At 32.6% G+C, this 16,285-nt stretch overlaps 1 protein-coding gene across 2 annotated transcripts in view; it reads left to right on the top strand.

The window, feature by feature from the left end:
- The window catches only part of LOC143057549 (C-type lectin domain family 4 member D-like), a 54,262-nt gene that overhangs the window by 4,491 nt on the left and 33,486 nt on the right, over positions 1–16,285 (top strand). The window contains exon 1 of one of the 2 annotated variants that reach the window (XR_012972730.1): positions 8,923–9,472. The exons of the other annotated variant lie outside the window; for it this stretch is intronic. The gene's annotated coding sequence lies outside the window, so the exon portion shown is untranslated. Of the gene's footprint in view, positions 1–8,922; positions 9,473–16,285 lie in introns of those variants that run through there. 2 annotated transcript variants of the gene reach the window in all.

Below are 16,285 nucleotides of genomic sequence, written 5' to 3'. Positions count from 1 at the left end.
CCGCTAATTAATGTCGGAGAAATTTGGACAGCTACTAACAGGAACAAAAACTTAGCCTTCCAACTGGCCACCTTCGATTCTTCTAACTCAGGTTTACTAAAGTTATATAATTAATGCGAATGAGCATGTGAGCAACCATCACAAATATCTAGTTGAAATTTCTTCTCGAAATGAGTTCCAAATAGAAAATTTATGTTAATGGACGTCTAAGATGAACAATTTTATGATTTTAACATGCTTAGATAAAAAAAATTCTAGCATTAATTTTATTAATTTTAGTTCATACCAGGCCATAGGCGGATCCAAGGGGGGCCAGGGTCACCCTTTCGTTGGGAAAATGTGGTTGATTATATTGAGAATCACTAAAACATGACTGGAGCGACACCCTACCCTTATGAAAAGTTCTGGATCCGCCACTGCAGGCCATTATATTCATTTCAAATTCTGCCAGTCGGTATGGATTTTCATCACACATTCACATGTTACCAAAGCAACTCAAAGATCAAAAATGATATATAGTGTCTGTTCTATTACATAACTCGACAGTATATATATATACGAGAAGTGTTTTAAATGACAAAAAACATCTAAAATTGGAATTTCAGCTTTCTTTGGCAGTAACCTTATAGCCATCTCTTTGGCGGTTTTTTCAAGTTTCAGTTATATCCTGCATGCATCATACTTTTTTTCTGGTCATGTGTGTCCCCATTTTGCAACTGTATTAAACCTGCCTCAATCTAGGATTGATGTCAGGTTAACTAGGGTAGGTTCAAAATATTAAACTCGGAGTGTTAGATTTGAGCTCGAGTAAACTTCACAAACTCTACTAATATATAATCCGAGTTGAACAAACCATAGTAAATTCCATAAACAAGTCGTTTCAAAGGTTGTTAAAGTGTAGAGAGTGTGACACACTTTTTTAGATGAGGCATCTACATGTATCTAGTAAACGTCCCTATTATGATCGGACGTGGCTGCGTACTTGTACATCCCGCACAGTAGAGCTTTCTTACAAAATGACGAAAGGTACGAACGAACGTAAAGGGAGCACGTATTTCATTTCCACAATAACAATTTAGAGTCTTTACTTTATCCGGTAAAACAGCGTTCTTTCCTGGATCAAATTTATCTTTCCAAAATAAGCATATCGCAAATTATAATACACGCTTTTAATATAAGAAAACAAAGAAAAATAGTGTCAAATACACTTACGTCCGATACGTTACTTACGTAAACCACGGGTACACAAATTTCTGCGGGAATATTTTAAGCACGAGTTTCATGATTAAAATTTTAATGGCATTATTGAGGTACGTTAGTTTAAATTTAACGACAAGATTCACATTTGTTTTTATTTTTTATATTACACTTTCAGCAAATTGTTAACGTGAAATATCGAGATTTGCAAAACAATAATGCTGCATTGTTTTGAAAAAGTAATGTGAAATGAATTGTGATCAATTTTTTTTTCTATCAGAAACTATAACTTTAAGTTATGATTGCAAATTTAGTTAAATATGAACGTTACAAAGTCCACACTGTGAAACAAGTATAAAATGGAGGAAAAAACAAGTTATGGGAGCAACCAACTTCAAAAGAGGAGTGGTAATGTTTTGTTTTTTTTTTCTTGGTTTTTCGACGCTATAAAGCAATTGATTTTTTTTCAAAATTTTAACACTATAGGGTAAAGGGAAAATCTGGATTCAGAATTTTTTGTTTGTAATCTGCATGACCACAATATGTGTTTGTGATTAAATTATTTAAATTATTTGTTTTACAAATTTTAATTGAAGTTTGAATTTACATCCACGATTCACAGGATCTTGATCATACTTTTGACAAATTTTAATCGGGAACGGTCCTGTCATGGACGGCAGTAAAAATCGTGAATGTGTGACCCCAGCTTAAGGGTTTTTTTTTTCGTTTTTAGGGGCATTTTTTCTTCTGAATTCCCTATATTTAGGATATTTTATAGAGTTATCACCTTCCACCTGGGGGTATTATATGTTAACCTATCGTACGTCCCGAAATCCTATATGTCCTATATATCGGGAAAAAATGTCGATGCATGTAGGGTAATGGTCTGTCTGAGATTCCATGACTATTATTTAAATATGTCAAAATAAAGGATCCCTAAAACGAGTCTTACGTATGATTCGTCATGCGTACGTACCTTTCGTCAATTTGTAAGAAAGTTCTAGTAAAACGGACGATATTTTAATAAATATTTTTAATGGTTGATGTCAAAATCATTTAACCTACATTATTTGATAAACAAAATTTCATGTTGACTTTTTCTTAGTGTTTAAATTTAACAATATCTGCTCGATAGGGTATTTCAATTTTAGAATCAAAACAATTTCGTTGAAATAAATGCAGTTTCAAATTAATATTCGATTTTGTAAACTTCGGTAACTTATAAACGGTAATGCCTCGGATGCTATTTTATACGTGGTTATTTGCTGCGTGAAATTCCACTTCCCAATTATCAATTTCCCATTTCTCAGCAGTGACATACCATCTGCCCCTTCGTATGGTGTTTACATATCACAATTGATACGTTATTCACGTGCTTGTTCACACTATACGGACTTCATATACAGGAGTGTGCTCCTTACGCAGAAACTACTCCAACTAAGTTATGAGGAGGACAGATTAAAATTGACACTCCGTAAATTTTATGGACACCATCACGAATTGGTGGATCCATACGATGTGTCTTTAACCAAACTAGCTAAGGACATTTTTACCACATGGTAGATTGTGGTCTGTCATTATGTCGTCTAATCTTTTAATTACCAAACGTGACTTATTCCCGATTGTGACTGTTTTGCTGAGTGTGAATTCGCATTACTATAAGACGTGTTACGGTACTTGTCTATCCCAAATTCATGTATTTAGTTTTAATGTTTAATGTTATATTTGTAATTCTCATCGGATTTTTTCAAATGTGTTGACGTCTTTTCTATTATATTTATGTGTTATGGAAAGAAAAATTAATCACCGCCGTCATTTATTAGATTTAATTTTGGTCAACGTAATCTGTACGATAATTTACGTTTGAAGTTGGATTCATAACAAACTGGGCATATATATATATTATAGTTAATTGCTATTAATAAGTATTGCAATATGCATTGTGTTTAAATGCAATATCAGTATTTAGTTCTATTATAATCTTTAATCAATCCTAATTCTATCTTACTTTTGAGATATAGTTTTTCATATGTGACGTCAATCTTCTGCTGTTTCAGAAATTTCATAAATTCAAATGTGACGTAATTTTTAATGCCTTTTCACCATCGTATGTGACGTCATTTTCACAATTTACTGCGTTGAGGCCTGAACTGAGTCGGGTGTGTCTATTCTGTGTTGGTCTTTGCATTATGTATTCGTGTTTGTTTTCTGTAATGAGTTAATACTTCAGTTTCATTATGTATATCTGTTATATTCATTTGATAAAATTTACTGTTTGCAATAGCATTAATTGTTCTAAATAATAAGGATGTTCTTATCCCAAGAATAAAAATATAGCCGTATTTGACAGCTTTTTTCAACTTTTGTTCTTCAGTGCTGTACAACTTTGAACTTTTTTTCGCTTTCGATCTTTTATATCTGGGCGTCACTGGTGAGTCTTGTGTGGACGAGGCGCGTTTTTGACGTATTGAATTTTAAACCTGATGCTTTTTGTTATTCATTAATCATGTGGTTCTTTGTCTAATACGTTCTCCTATTTAGTATCGAATTCATAACAGTGTGGCTATGGACATTGATTGGCGCACTTTAATATCCCATTGACTGGGACAGATTAGGTGAACGTTCGTCTATAACGCCTATTGCTCACGACGTCCTTAATATAAACATTTAAACCGTGGGGTCACCAAAGGTTCTCAACGCCCATATAAAATAATGCGAAATACTAATCAGGAATTTGTGTTTTGATTTATATTGATTAATTAAACGTCCTTTACTTGTGTTTTTGTTATGTTTCGACAATCAATTTTCATAATAAGATATCGCAAAGCCATGTTCTTTCAGAAAAAAGAATGACTTACTGAATGCATGTATTGATTGATTATCTTTTTCGGATTTAACAATTGCGATTGTCTAGTTATGTAATCTTTTAACTTTTATCTGGTCTAATTTTATTTTAGAACGAATGCATAATCCACTTTCAAAAGTTGTGCAAATACGAAACATAAAGACAAAATATACTTCTGCCCTGTCTTTTTCGTACTTGAAAGTTATTGGATAGTAAGAAAGCTATTTGGATTAAACCTTGTGAAATTTGCATGCATTTACGTTATTGTATTGGCAAAATGTATCATTTGGTGTATATAGGAAACTTAAACCGTTCTGCTTTACTGCTACTATACTTGTGAAAAACACTTGGCAACAGAAACGCATTCATCTTATCTATATAAAAAATCGACCCAATTTACATAGAAATGGACGTCTTCGTGCATTTGTGATCGCAAATAAAATATGTTCCGGACCTTATGAGTATTTGGACCATACGTGTATGGTTGGACCATATTAGTATACCCTTATGGTCATGATATATGCGTATGGTCCAAATACTCATATGGTCCGGAACACATACATGATATTCTGTGCGTTGTCGGTCGTCTATTAATTTTTTTCTTTTGTTGATGGATTTGACGTCTTTCTGTGAGTGATTATTTGTTCATGTCTTAAAACTTACTTGCAAATAATTTAAAAACAAGACTTGATTTATAAAAATGTCCAAACAAACCATGATTTTTTTTTAAACATACATCACATCCATTGCAAAAGGCTAAAATTCGCCAGGTCTTTAATTTCAACTAAGTGAGTTGACTAAATTAATGTTGCGGACCATTTTCCAATTTCCATGCGGTATCCCTATTTTTTTTTCTCGCTCATCTTTTTTGTTTTTTTTCCTCCCAAGACCTCTTGGAGCTTTCATTCTATAAAGTGTGTATTTTGCTAATGGTCGAAGGCCATACGGGGACCTATAGCTTGATAACGCCTGTTGGTCCCTGGAAAGAATGTGTCTGATTGTCTATCACACTTCATATTCTTATTTTAACATGCAGTTATATCTATGATAAGAATGAAAATTGAATTGTCATTGAGACAAAAACCCAACCAAAGAGCAAAAAAAAAAAGAAAAAAAAAAGCCCAAGGCAACATGTAGATCTTTCGTATCAAGGGAATTGCTATAAATATATTTATTTCAGGTTAATAGTATTAGGCCATATTCAAGTTATAAAATATATCTTGTCGTCAACTTTTGCAACCAGCTTCTATGTTTCTATAATGCACTGTTCATCTTTTTTGGGCTTCGACTTTTCCATTGGACAGACAATTTTGTTTTCGACTGTTTTAAAAAGATGCATTTTTTTTACAAAATCATACAAGTAAGTAGTCTCTGGCCTTTGGTAGTGTTGTATGTTAATTAATGTTTGTTTATTTATTTGTTTAGGAAATAAGTATGACGTACATTTTCACTGAACTAGTACACTTTTTATAATTTTTTTTCGATATCGCTCGGGCAAAAATAATCACGAATATAATGCCTACCCATGTTAAAACTACAATAAAGTATAGTTTGCATCAATTATTTCTTGAACCTACCATTTTTTTTGTCTGTGTTGGATTTGTGTGGCATTGAAAAAAAACGGGTATAAACTACACAGTGCAGCTTCCAACAAGAATACAAGATTTATTGATTTTCAAAATGCGACCAAAATAAAAAATTTGCTCGCAGCGGAAAAAATTCAACAGTTTGATTTTCATTGAAATAAAATAATTGTTATGATTTACACACCGTTACTTTTCCCAATATAAATATTCGAACTACTTTGTTTGTTGTTTCCTTTATAAATTTACATCATTTTTAAAAAGACCACGCGTCTTCGATATTTAGAAGACTATAAAAGCGATGTTCATTATCTTTCTTCTGCTGTAAGTTTAATTTAGTTATTTTGTGTCATAATTGCCATCTCGTATGTTTTAAATTTGAATAAAGAAGATTCAGGTTGTCTTATACGTCAATGATACACACAAAAAAAAACGATAACAAATAAAATAAGGTGCAACATTCATTCTCCATGAAAATAATACATCACATGGATGTAACTTTTGTAAGAAAAATACCAATTTCGTGAGAAGTTGTGTGTTGGACTTGAAGAGCCAAGGCAAACTGACAAATATCTGAATGAACGAATCGATTTATGGTATATAAAAAAGCAAAGCCCACATGGTTAGCATTGAATAAATAGAAGGCCACTCTTAAATGATCACAACGTAGAAGTTTTTGTTCTCTTAATCAATAAGATATTTTCTGAAATAACGCGGGTCCCTATTAACTTAAAAGTTTTTTTGTTTTTTTTTTACCATGAATAAACTTTATTTTTTATTATTATTATTTATTGATATCAGCTCTGGACATTAATATTCTTAAAAGTGAAACTGTTGTAAGTGATGGTATAACAATTATTTAAAATAAATTCCCTAAATGATTTGTGAAAAGAAAGTTTCATTTTATGTATCAAAATTTGTAACAAATTATTATTTAAATCCCCACTTGAAGGCCTCCGATAGACTGAGTGAGCATAAAATCATCGCCCACGACAAACAAGTTAAAGGTAAACTTTTCAGTACAATTACTAATAAACGTTTTACTGTCGACCACACTGTTACGAATTTCGTTCTATTTGTATTGTAGTCCTGTAATATTATGTTGTCATTTCAATGTTATATTTCACATTGCCATTAAAGTGCGAGGTTTGGCATGCCACAAAACCAGGTTCAACCCACCATTTTTTCCTTTAAAAATGTCCTGTACCAAGTCAGGAATATGGCCATTGTTATATTATTGTTCTTTTCTCTGTGTGTTACATTTTAACGTTGCGTCGTTTGTTTTCTCTTATTTTTGAGTGTAATTTGACATTGCAATAAGACGTGTCACGGTACTTGTCTATCCCAAATTCATGTATTTGGTTTTGATGTTATATTTGTGGGATTTTGTCTGATGCTTGGTCCGTTTCTGTGTGTGTTACATTTTAGTGTTGTGTCGTTGTTCTCCTCTTATATTTAATGAGTTTCCCTCTGATGTTCCGTAGTTGTCGTTTGTCAGTGATGTGGTTCATAAGTGTTTCTCGTTTCTTGTTTTAATATAGATTAAACCGTTGGTTTTCTTGTTTGAATGGTTCAATACTAGTCATTAGTGGGCCGTTTATAGCTTTCTGTTCGGTGTTAGCAAAGGCTCCGTGTTGAAGGCCGCGTTTACTTCAATTGTGACTTGGATGGAGAGTTGTTTCATGGCACTCATACGATATCTTCTTGTATCTATGCAGATCAACTTGTCTTTTTGAGGGAACATAACTTATGGAGTCTGGTACATTTGCTTTCTATACATACACTTGTTCTTCTTTCGCTTTACTGTCACAATGTAACCAGGAGAAGTTTACATATTTAAAAATAAGATTTATATGAAGAAAAGCAATTTCTCTGCTTAAGTTTAAAAGTGCATGTATGGATTTGTGCCGTGAATTTCTTTGCTATTGCATAAGAAAGAGGGTAATAATTTAATAATAATTGCATTGAGTATTCACTTCACATTTGGTAAAACAACACAATTGCATTAAGTATTCACTTCAAATTTGGTAAAAAACACAATTGCATTAGGTATTCACTTCACATTTGGTAAAAAAACACAATTGCATTGAGTGTTCACTTCACATTTGGTAAAAAAAACACAATTGCATTGAGTATTCACTTCACATTTGGTAAAAAAACACAATTGCATTGAGTACAAATGGAGTATGCACTTCACATTTGGTAAAAAAACACAATTGCATTGAGTATTCACCTCACATTTGGTAAAAAACACAATAGCATTGAGTATTCACTTCACATTTGGTAAAACAGCACAATTGCATTGAGTATTCACTTCACATTTGGTAAAAAACACAATTGCATTGAGTATTCACTTCACATTTGGTAAAACAGCACAATTGCATTGAGTATTCACTTCACATTTGGTAAAAAACACAATTGCATTGAGTATTCACTTCACATTTGGTAAAAAACACAATTGCATTGAGTAATCACTTCACATTTGGTAAAAACATAATTGCATTGAGTATTCACTTCACATTTGGTAAAACAACACAATTGCATTGAGTATTCACTTCACATTTGGTAAAACAACACAATTGCATTGAGTTTTCACTTCACATTTGGTAAATCAACACAATTGCATTGAGTATTCACTTCACATTTTGTAAAAACACAAGTGCATTGAGTATTCACTTCTCATTTGGTAAAACAACATAATTGCATTGAGTATTCACTTCACAGGTTGAAAAAAACACACAATTGCATTGAGTATTCACTTCGCATTTGGTAAAAAACACAATTGCATTGAGTATTCACTTCACATTTGGTAGAAAACACAATTGCATTGAGTACCCATTACACTCTTGGTAAAAACACATCAATGAGAAAGGGTATCACTTATAGTTAAAAAAAAACACATCTCATTGAGTACTTTTTACAAAAAGAAACTACATTTTATTGAATACTCGTTACACTTTTGATCAAACAAAATGTGCCATTGAGTAGTCGGAACACTATTTGTAAAAAAAATCACGCATCATTTAGTACTCGATTCACTCTTAGTTAACAAAAACACATGTCAATAAGACTCAGTTCTCGTTATACTCATTTGTTAAAACACGCATGTCTTTAAGTACTCTTCACACTCTTAGTAAAAAAAGGCACATGACATTAAGAACTTTTACACTCTTTAAAAAAAAAACATTTCATTGATCGAGTACTCGTAACACTTTTGATTAAAAAAATCATATTTCATTGAGTACTCGTTACACTTTCGGTAAAAACAAACCACACATGTCATTGGGTCCTTATTACACATTTTGGTAAAAAAAAAAATATGGTGGAGTTCATTTTACACTCTTGACTCTCGTTGAAACGTTATTTATGTTTAGGAAGAGATCTTGAGTTTCTTTGCACTAACTGCTGTTGAAGTCATTTTCCGACCATTTTTGTGATTTTTTTTAAAGATTCTTCCAAAGTAACTCTTTTGTCCTCACCTGATACTATGGAAATAAATGGAAGCAAGTTATCTAATTATCGTTTTCTCTTTCAATCTCATCTTTAGATCTTACAAATCAATGTGTTTTTATCCGTTTTAATACCGCCGGATTAGAATAATTTACAAAACGAAACAAAGAATTTTTAATCATCGATATGTTTTCTTCTTTTGTGAAATAATCTTGAAAAAAAGGACGGAGCTGTCACGCCACATGCATCCATTAGACATGCGTATAAAATTCAACATTATTCGATGTCAACAAAATATTCAACTATTGGCAGCATAGTGGGTTAAAAAGTTTGATGATGTGTAAACATATTTCAATAATCCGATTTTTGCTCGTGATTTGTTATTGCCGTCGTATTGGTAAGTATTCATGTCATTGCTCTTTTTATGTGTTTGTCTGTTTTTGTGTTTGCGTTCATGACTGTGCTCATTCAAAAGGCTCAGTCGCAGTACCAATTGACTAACAAGTTTTTCCAAGTTGCAGTTTAAATTTTTTTCTTCAAATTTATCAACTAAAAAACCGTTTGACTTAGATATAAAAACTTACCGCGCTGAAGTACGTCCATTATTCATAGTTCATTATTCATTATTCAATAATGAATAATGAAATAGTTCACTATTCACTATTCACTATTGAAAAATGAATAATGAAATGGTTTATGTTTCATTATTCAAATTGAAGCGGTGAATAGTGAAAAAAATATAGAAAAAATTGACTGTGACACAATAGCTATATTTTGATTCGAAATGACCATAAGAGGGTTTACGGAGGACCTAAATGCCACAAAATGCATAAAAATGAGGAAATTTAAAAAAGAAGATGTGGTATGATTGCCAATGAGACAACTAACCAGAAAGACCACAATGACACAGACATTAACAACTATAGCTCACCGTACAGCCTTCAACAATGAGCAAAGCCCATACCGCACAGTCAGCTATTAAAGGTTCCGCAACGAATATTAGAAGTCCTAAATGCCGAAATACGCGTGAAAATCAAGAAATAGCCAATTTTGAATAATGAAATGGATATTTTGAATAATGGAATGGAGTGCGGCGACCCTATAGCCCCCAATTATAGATAAACCTTATACCTCATTCGAAAGCTGATTACAAGACGAACAAAATGTATATAGTCAATATGTTCCGCAACGAATATTAGAAGACCTAAATGCCAAAAAACGCGTGAAGATTAAGAAACAGCCAATTTTGAATAATTAAATGGATATTTTGAATAATGGAATGGACTGTGGCGACCCTTTAGCCCCCATTATAGATAAACCTTATACCTCATTCGAAAGCCGATTACAAGACGAACAACATGTATATAGTCAATATGTTCCGCAACGAATATTAGAAGACCTAAATGCCTAATTACGCGTGAAAATTAAGAAATAGTCAATTTTGAATAATGAAATGGATATTTTGAATAATGGAATGGAGTGCGGCGACCCTTTAGACCCTAATTATAGATAAACCTTATACCTCATTCGAAAGCTGATTACAAGACAAACAAAATGTATATAGTCAATATGTTCCGCAACGAATATTAGAAGACCTAAATGCCTAATTACGCGTGAAAATTAAGAAATAGTCAATTTTGAATAATGAAATGGATATTTTGAATAATGGAATGGAGTGCGGCGACCCTTTAGACCCTAATTATAGATAAACCTTATACCTCATTCGAAAGCTGATTACATGACGAACAAAATGTAAATAGTCAATATGTTCCACAACCAATATTAGAAGACCTAAATGCCTAATTACGCGTGAAAATTAAGAAATAGTCAATTTTGAATAATGAAATGGATATTTTGAATAATGGAATGGACTGTGGCGACCCTTTAGCCCCTAATTATAGATAAACCTTATACCTCATTCGAAAGGTGATTACAAGACGAACGAAATGTATATAGTCAATATGTTCCGCAACGAATATTAGAAGACCTAAATGCCAAAATACGCGTGAAAATTAAGAAATAGCCAATTTTGAATAATGAAATGGATATTTTGAATAATGGAATGGAGTGCGGCGACCCTTTAGACCCTAATTATAGAAAAACCTTCTACCTCATTCGAAAGGTGATTACAAGAGGAACAACAAGCTTATAGTCCACATGTTCCGCAACGAATATTAGAAGACTTAATTGCCAAAATACGCGTCAAGATTAAGAAACAGCCTATTTTGAATAATGAAATGGATATTTTGAATAATGGAATGGACTGTGGCGACCCTTTAGCCCCTATTATAGATAAACCTTATACCTCATTAGAAAGCTGATTACAAGACGAACAAAATGTATATAGTCAATATGTTCCGCAACGAATATTAGAAGATCTAAATGCCTAATTACGCGTGAAAATTAAAAAATAGTCAATTTTGAATAATGAAATGGATATTTTGAATAATGGAATGGAGTGCAGCGACCCTTTAGACCCTAATTATAGATAAACCTTATACCTCATTCGAAAGCTGATTACAAGAGGAACAACATGCTTATAGTCCACATGTTCCGCAACGAATATTAGAAGACTTAATTGCCAAAATACGCGTCAAGATTAAGAAACAGCCAATTTTGAATAATGAAATGGATATTTTGAATAATGGAATGGACGTTGGCGACCCTTTAGCCCCTATTATAGATAAACCTTATACCTCATTAGAAAGCTGATTACAAGACGAACAACATGTATATAGTCAATATGTTCCGCAACGAATTTTAGAAGACCTAAATGCCTAACTACGCGTGAAAATTAAGAAATAGTCAATTTTGAATAATGAAATGGACATTTTGAATAATGGAATGGACTGTGGCGACCCTTTAGCCCCTAATTATAGATAAACCTTATACCTCATTCGAAATGTGATTACAAGACGAACAAAATGTATATAGTCAATATGTTCCGCAATGAATATTAGAAGACCTAAATGCCAAAATACGCGTGAAAATTAAGAAATAGCCAATTTTGAATAATGAAATGGATATTTTGAATAATGGAATGGAGTGCGGTGACCCTTTAGACCCTAATTATAGATAAACCTTATACCTCATTCGAAAGGTGATTACAAGAGGAACAACATGCTTATAGTCAACATGTTCCGCAACGAATATTAGAAGACTTAATTGCCAAAATACGCGTCAAGATTAAGAAACAGCCAATTTTGAATAATGAAATGGATATTTTGAATAATGGAATGGACTGTGGCGACCCTTTAGCCCCTATTATAGATAAACCTTATACCTCATTCGAAAGCTGATTACAAGACGAACAAAATGTATATAGTCAATATGTTCCGCAACGAATATTAGAAGACCTAAATGCCTAATAACGCGTGAAAATTAAGAAATAGTCAATTTTGAATAATGAAATGGATATTTTGAATAATGGAATGGAGTGCGGCGACCCTTTAGACCCTAATTATAGATAAACCTTCTACCTCATTCAAAAGCTGATTACATGACGAACAAAATGTATATAGTCAATATGTTCCGCAATGAATATTAGAAGACCTAAATGCCTAATGACGCGTGAAAATTAAGAAATAGTCAATTTTGAATAATGAAATGGATATTTTGAATAATGGAATGGACTGTGGCGACCATTTAGCCCCTAATTATAGATAAACCTTATACCTCATTCGAAAGCTGATTACAAGACGAACAAAATGTATATAGTCAATATGTTCCGCAACGAATATTAGAAGACCTAAATGCCAAAATACGCGTGAAGATTAAGAAACAGCCAATTTTGAATAATGAAATGGATATTTTGAATAATGGAATGGACTGTGGCGAACCTTTAGCCCCTATTATAGATAAACCTTATACCTCATTCGAAAGCTGATTACAAGACGAACAAAATGTATATAGTCAATATGTTCCGCAACGAATATTAGAAGACCTAAATGCCTAATTACGCGTGAAAATTAAGAAATAGTCAATTTTGAATAATGAAATGGATATTTTGAATAATGGAATGGACTGTGGCGACCCTTTAGCCCCTAATTATAGATAAATCTTATACCTCATTCGAAAGCTGATTACAAGAGGAACAAAATGTATATAGTCAATATGTTCCACAACGAATATTAGAAGACATAAATGCCAAAATACGCGTGAAAATTAAGAAATAGCCAATTTTGAATAATGAAATGGATATTTTGAATAATGGAATGGACTGCTGCGACCCTTTAGCCCCTATTATAGATAAACCTTATACGTCATTCGAAAGCTGATTACAAGACGAACAACATGTATATAGTCAATATGTTCCGTAACGAAAATTAGAAGAGCTAAATGCCAAAATAGGCGTGCAAATTAAGAAATCGCCAATTTTGAATAATGAAATGGATATTTTGAATAATGGAATGGAGTGCGGCGACCCTTTAGACCCTAATTATAGATAAACCTTATACCTCATTCGAAAGCTGATTACATGACGAACAAAATGTATATAGTCAATATGTTCCGCAACGAATATTAGAAGACCTAAATGCCAAAATACGCGTGAAAATTAAGAAATAGCCAATTTTGAATAATGAAATGGATATTTTGAATAATGGAATGGAGTGCGGCGACCCTTTAGCCCCTAATTATAGATAAACCTTATACCTCATTCGAAAGCTGATGACAAGAGGAACAACATGCTTATAATCAATATGTTCCGCAACGAATATTAGAAGACATAATTGCAAACTACGCGTGAAAACTAAGAAATAGCCAATTTTGAATAATGAAATGGATATTTTGAATAATGAAATGGATATTTTGAATAATGGAATGGACTGCAGCGACCCTTTAGCCCCTAATTTTAGATAAACCTTATACTTCATTCGAGAGCTGATTACAAGAGCAACAAAATGTATATAGTCAATATGTTCCGCAACGAATATTAGAAGACGTAATTGCCAAAATACGCGTGCAAATTAAGAAAAAGTCAATTTTGAATAATGAAATGGATATTTTGAATAATGGAATGGAGTGCGGCGACCCTTTAGCCCCTAATTATAGATAAATCTTATACCTCATGCGAAAGGTGATTACAAGAGGAACAAAATGTATATAGTCAATATGTTCCGCAACGAATATTAGAAGGCCTAATTGCCAAAATGCGCGTGAAAATTATGAAAAAGTCTATTTTGAATAATGAAATGGATATTTTGAATAATGGAATGGACTGCGACGACCCTTAAGTTCCTATTATGGATAAACTTTATACTTCATTCGAAAGCTGATTACAAGAGGAACAACATGTATATAGTCAATATGTTCCGCAACAAATATTAGAAGACCTAAATGTCAAAATACGCGTGAAAATTAAAAAATAGCCAATTTTGAATAATGAAATGGATATTTTGAATAATGGAATGGAGTTCGGCGACCCTTTAGCCCCTAATTATAGATAAATCTTATACCTCATGCGAAAGGTGATTACAAGAGGAACAAAATGTATATAGTCAATATGTTCCGCAACGAATATTAGAATGCCTAATTGCCAAAATACGCGTGAAAATTAAGAAAAAGTCAATTTTGAATAATGAAATGGACTGCGGCGACCCTTTAGCCCCTAATTATAGAGAAATCTTATACCTCATTAGAAAGCCGATTACAAGAAGAACAAAATGTATATTGTCAATATGTTCCGCAACGAATATTAGAAGACCTAATTGCCAAAATACGCGTGAAAATTAAGATTAAGTCAATTTTGAATAATGAAATGGATATTTTGAATAATGGAATGGACTGCAGTGACCCTTTAGCCCCTATTATAGATAAATATTATATCTCATTCGAAAGCTGATTACAAGAGAAACAAAATGTATATAGTCAATATGTTCCGCAACGAATATTAGAAGACCTGATTGCCAAAATACACTTGAAAATTAAGAAATAGGCAATTTTGAATAATGAAATGAATATTTTGAATAATGGAATGGACTGCTGCGACCCTTCAGCCCCTTATTATAGATAAACCTTATACCTCATTCGAAAGCTGATTACAAGACGAACAAAATGTATATAGTCAATATGTTCCGCAACGAATATAAGAAGACCTAAATGCCAAAATACGCGTGAAAATTAAGGAATAGCCAATTTTGAATAATGAAATGGATATTTTGAATAATGGAATGGAGTGCGGCGACCGTTTAGCCCCTAATTATAGATAAACCTTATACCTCATTCGAAAGCTGATTACAAGAGGAACAAAATATATATAGTCAATATGTTCCGCAACGAATATTAGAAGACCTAATAGCCAAAAAACGCGTGAAAATGAAGAAAAAGACAATTTTGAATAATGAAATGGATATTTTGAATAATGGAATGGACTGCGTCGACCCCTTAGCCTCAATTAAAGATAAATCTTACACCTCATTCGAAAGCTGATTACAAGAGGAACAAAATGTATATAGTCTTTATGTTCCGCAACGAATATAAGAAGACCTAAATGCCAAAATACGCGTGAAAATTAAGGAATAGCCAATTTTGAATAATGAAATGGATATTTTGAATAATGGAATGGAGTGCGGCGACCCTTTAACCCCTAATTATAGATAAACCTTATACCTCATTCTAAAGCTGATTACAAGAGGAACAAAATGTATAAAGTCAATATGTTCAAGAAAATTAGAAGAGCTAACTGCCAAAATACGCGTGAAAATTAAGAAATAACCAATTTTGAATAATGAAATGGATATTTTGAATAATGGAATGGACTGCGGCGACCCTTTAGTCCCTAGTTATAGATAAACCTTATACCTCATTCGAAAGCTGATTACAAGAGGAACAACATGCTTATAGTCAATATGTTCTGCAACGAATATTAGAAGAGCTAAATACCAAAATACGCGTGAAAATTAAGAAATAGCCAATTTTGAATAATGAAATGGATATTTTGAATATTGGAATGGACTGGCAGACCCTTCAGCCCCTAATTACAGATATATATATTATACCTCAATCGAAAGCTTATCAAGAGAGGAACAAAAGGTATATAGTCAATATGTCCTGCAACGCATATTAGAGAAGTAACGAAGGACTTAAAGATCGAATTACGCATGAACATTAAAAAATAGGCAATTTTGAATAATGAAATGGATATTTTGAATAATGGAATGGACTAGCAGGACCCTTCAGGCCCTAATTACAGATATATATTATACCTCAA

This window comes from Mytilus galloprovincialis, chromosome 13 (genome assembly GCF_965363235.1).
Source record: "Mytilus galloprovincialis chromosome 13, xbMytGall1.hap1.1, whole genome shotgun sequence".
Classification (NCBI taxonomy): domain Eukaryota; kingdom Metazoa; phylum Mollusca; class Bivalvia; order Mytilida; family Mytilidae; genus Mytilus; species Mytilus galloprovincialis.
Note: the sequence above shows the minus strand (reverse complement) of the source record. Positions and strands in the feature narration are given on the sequence as shown.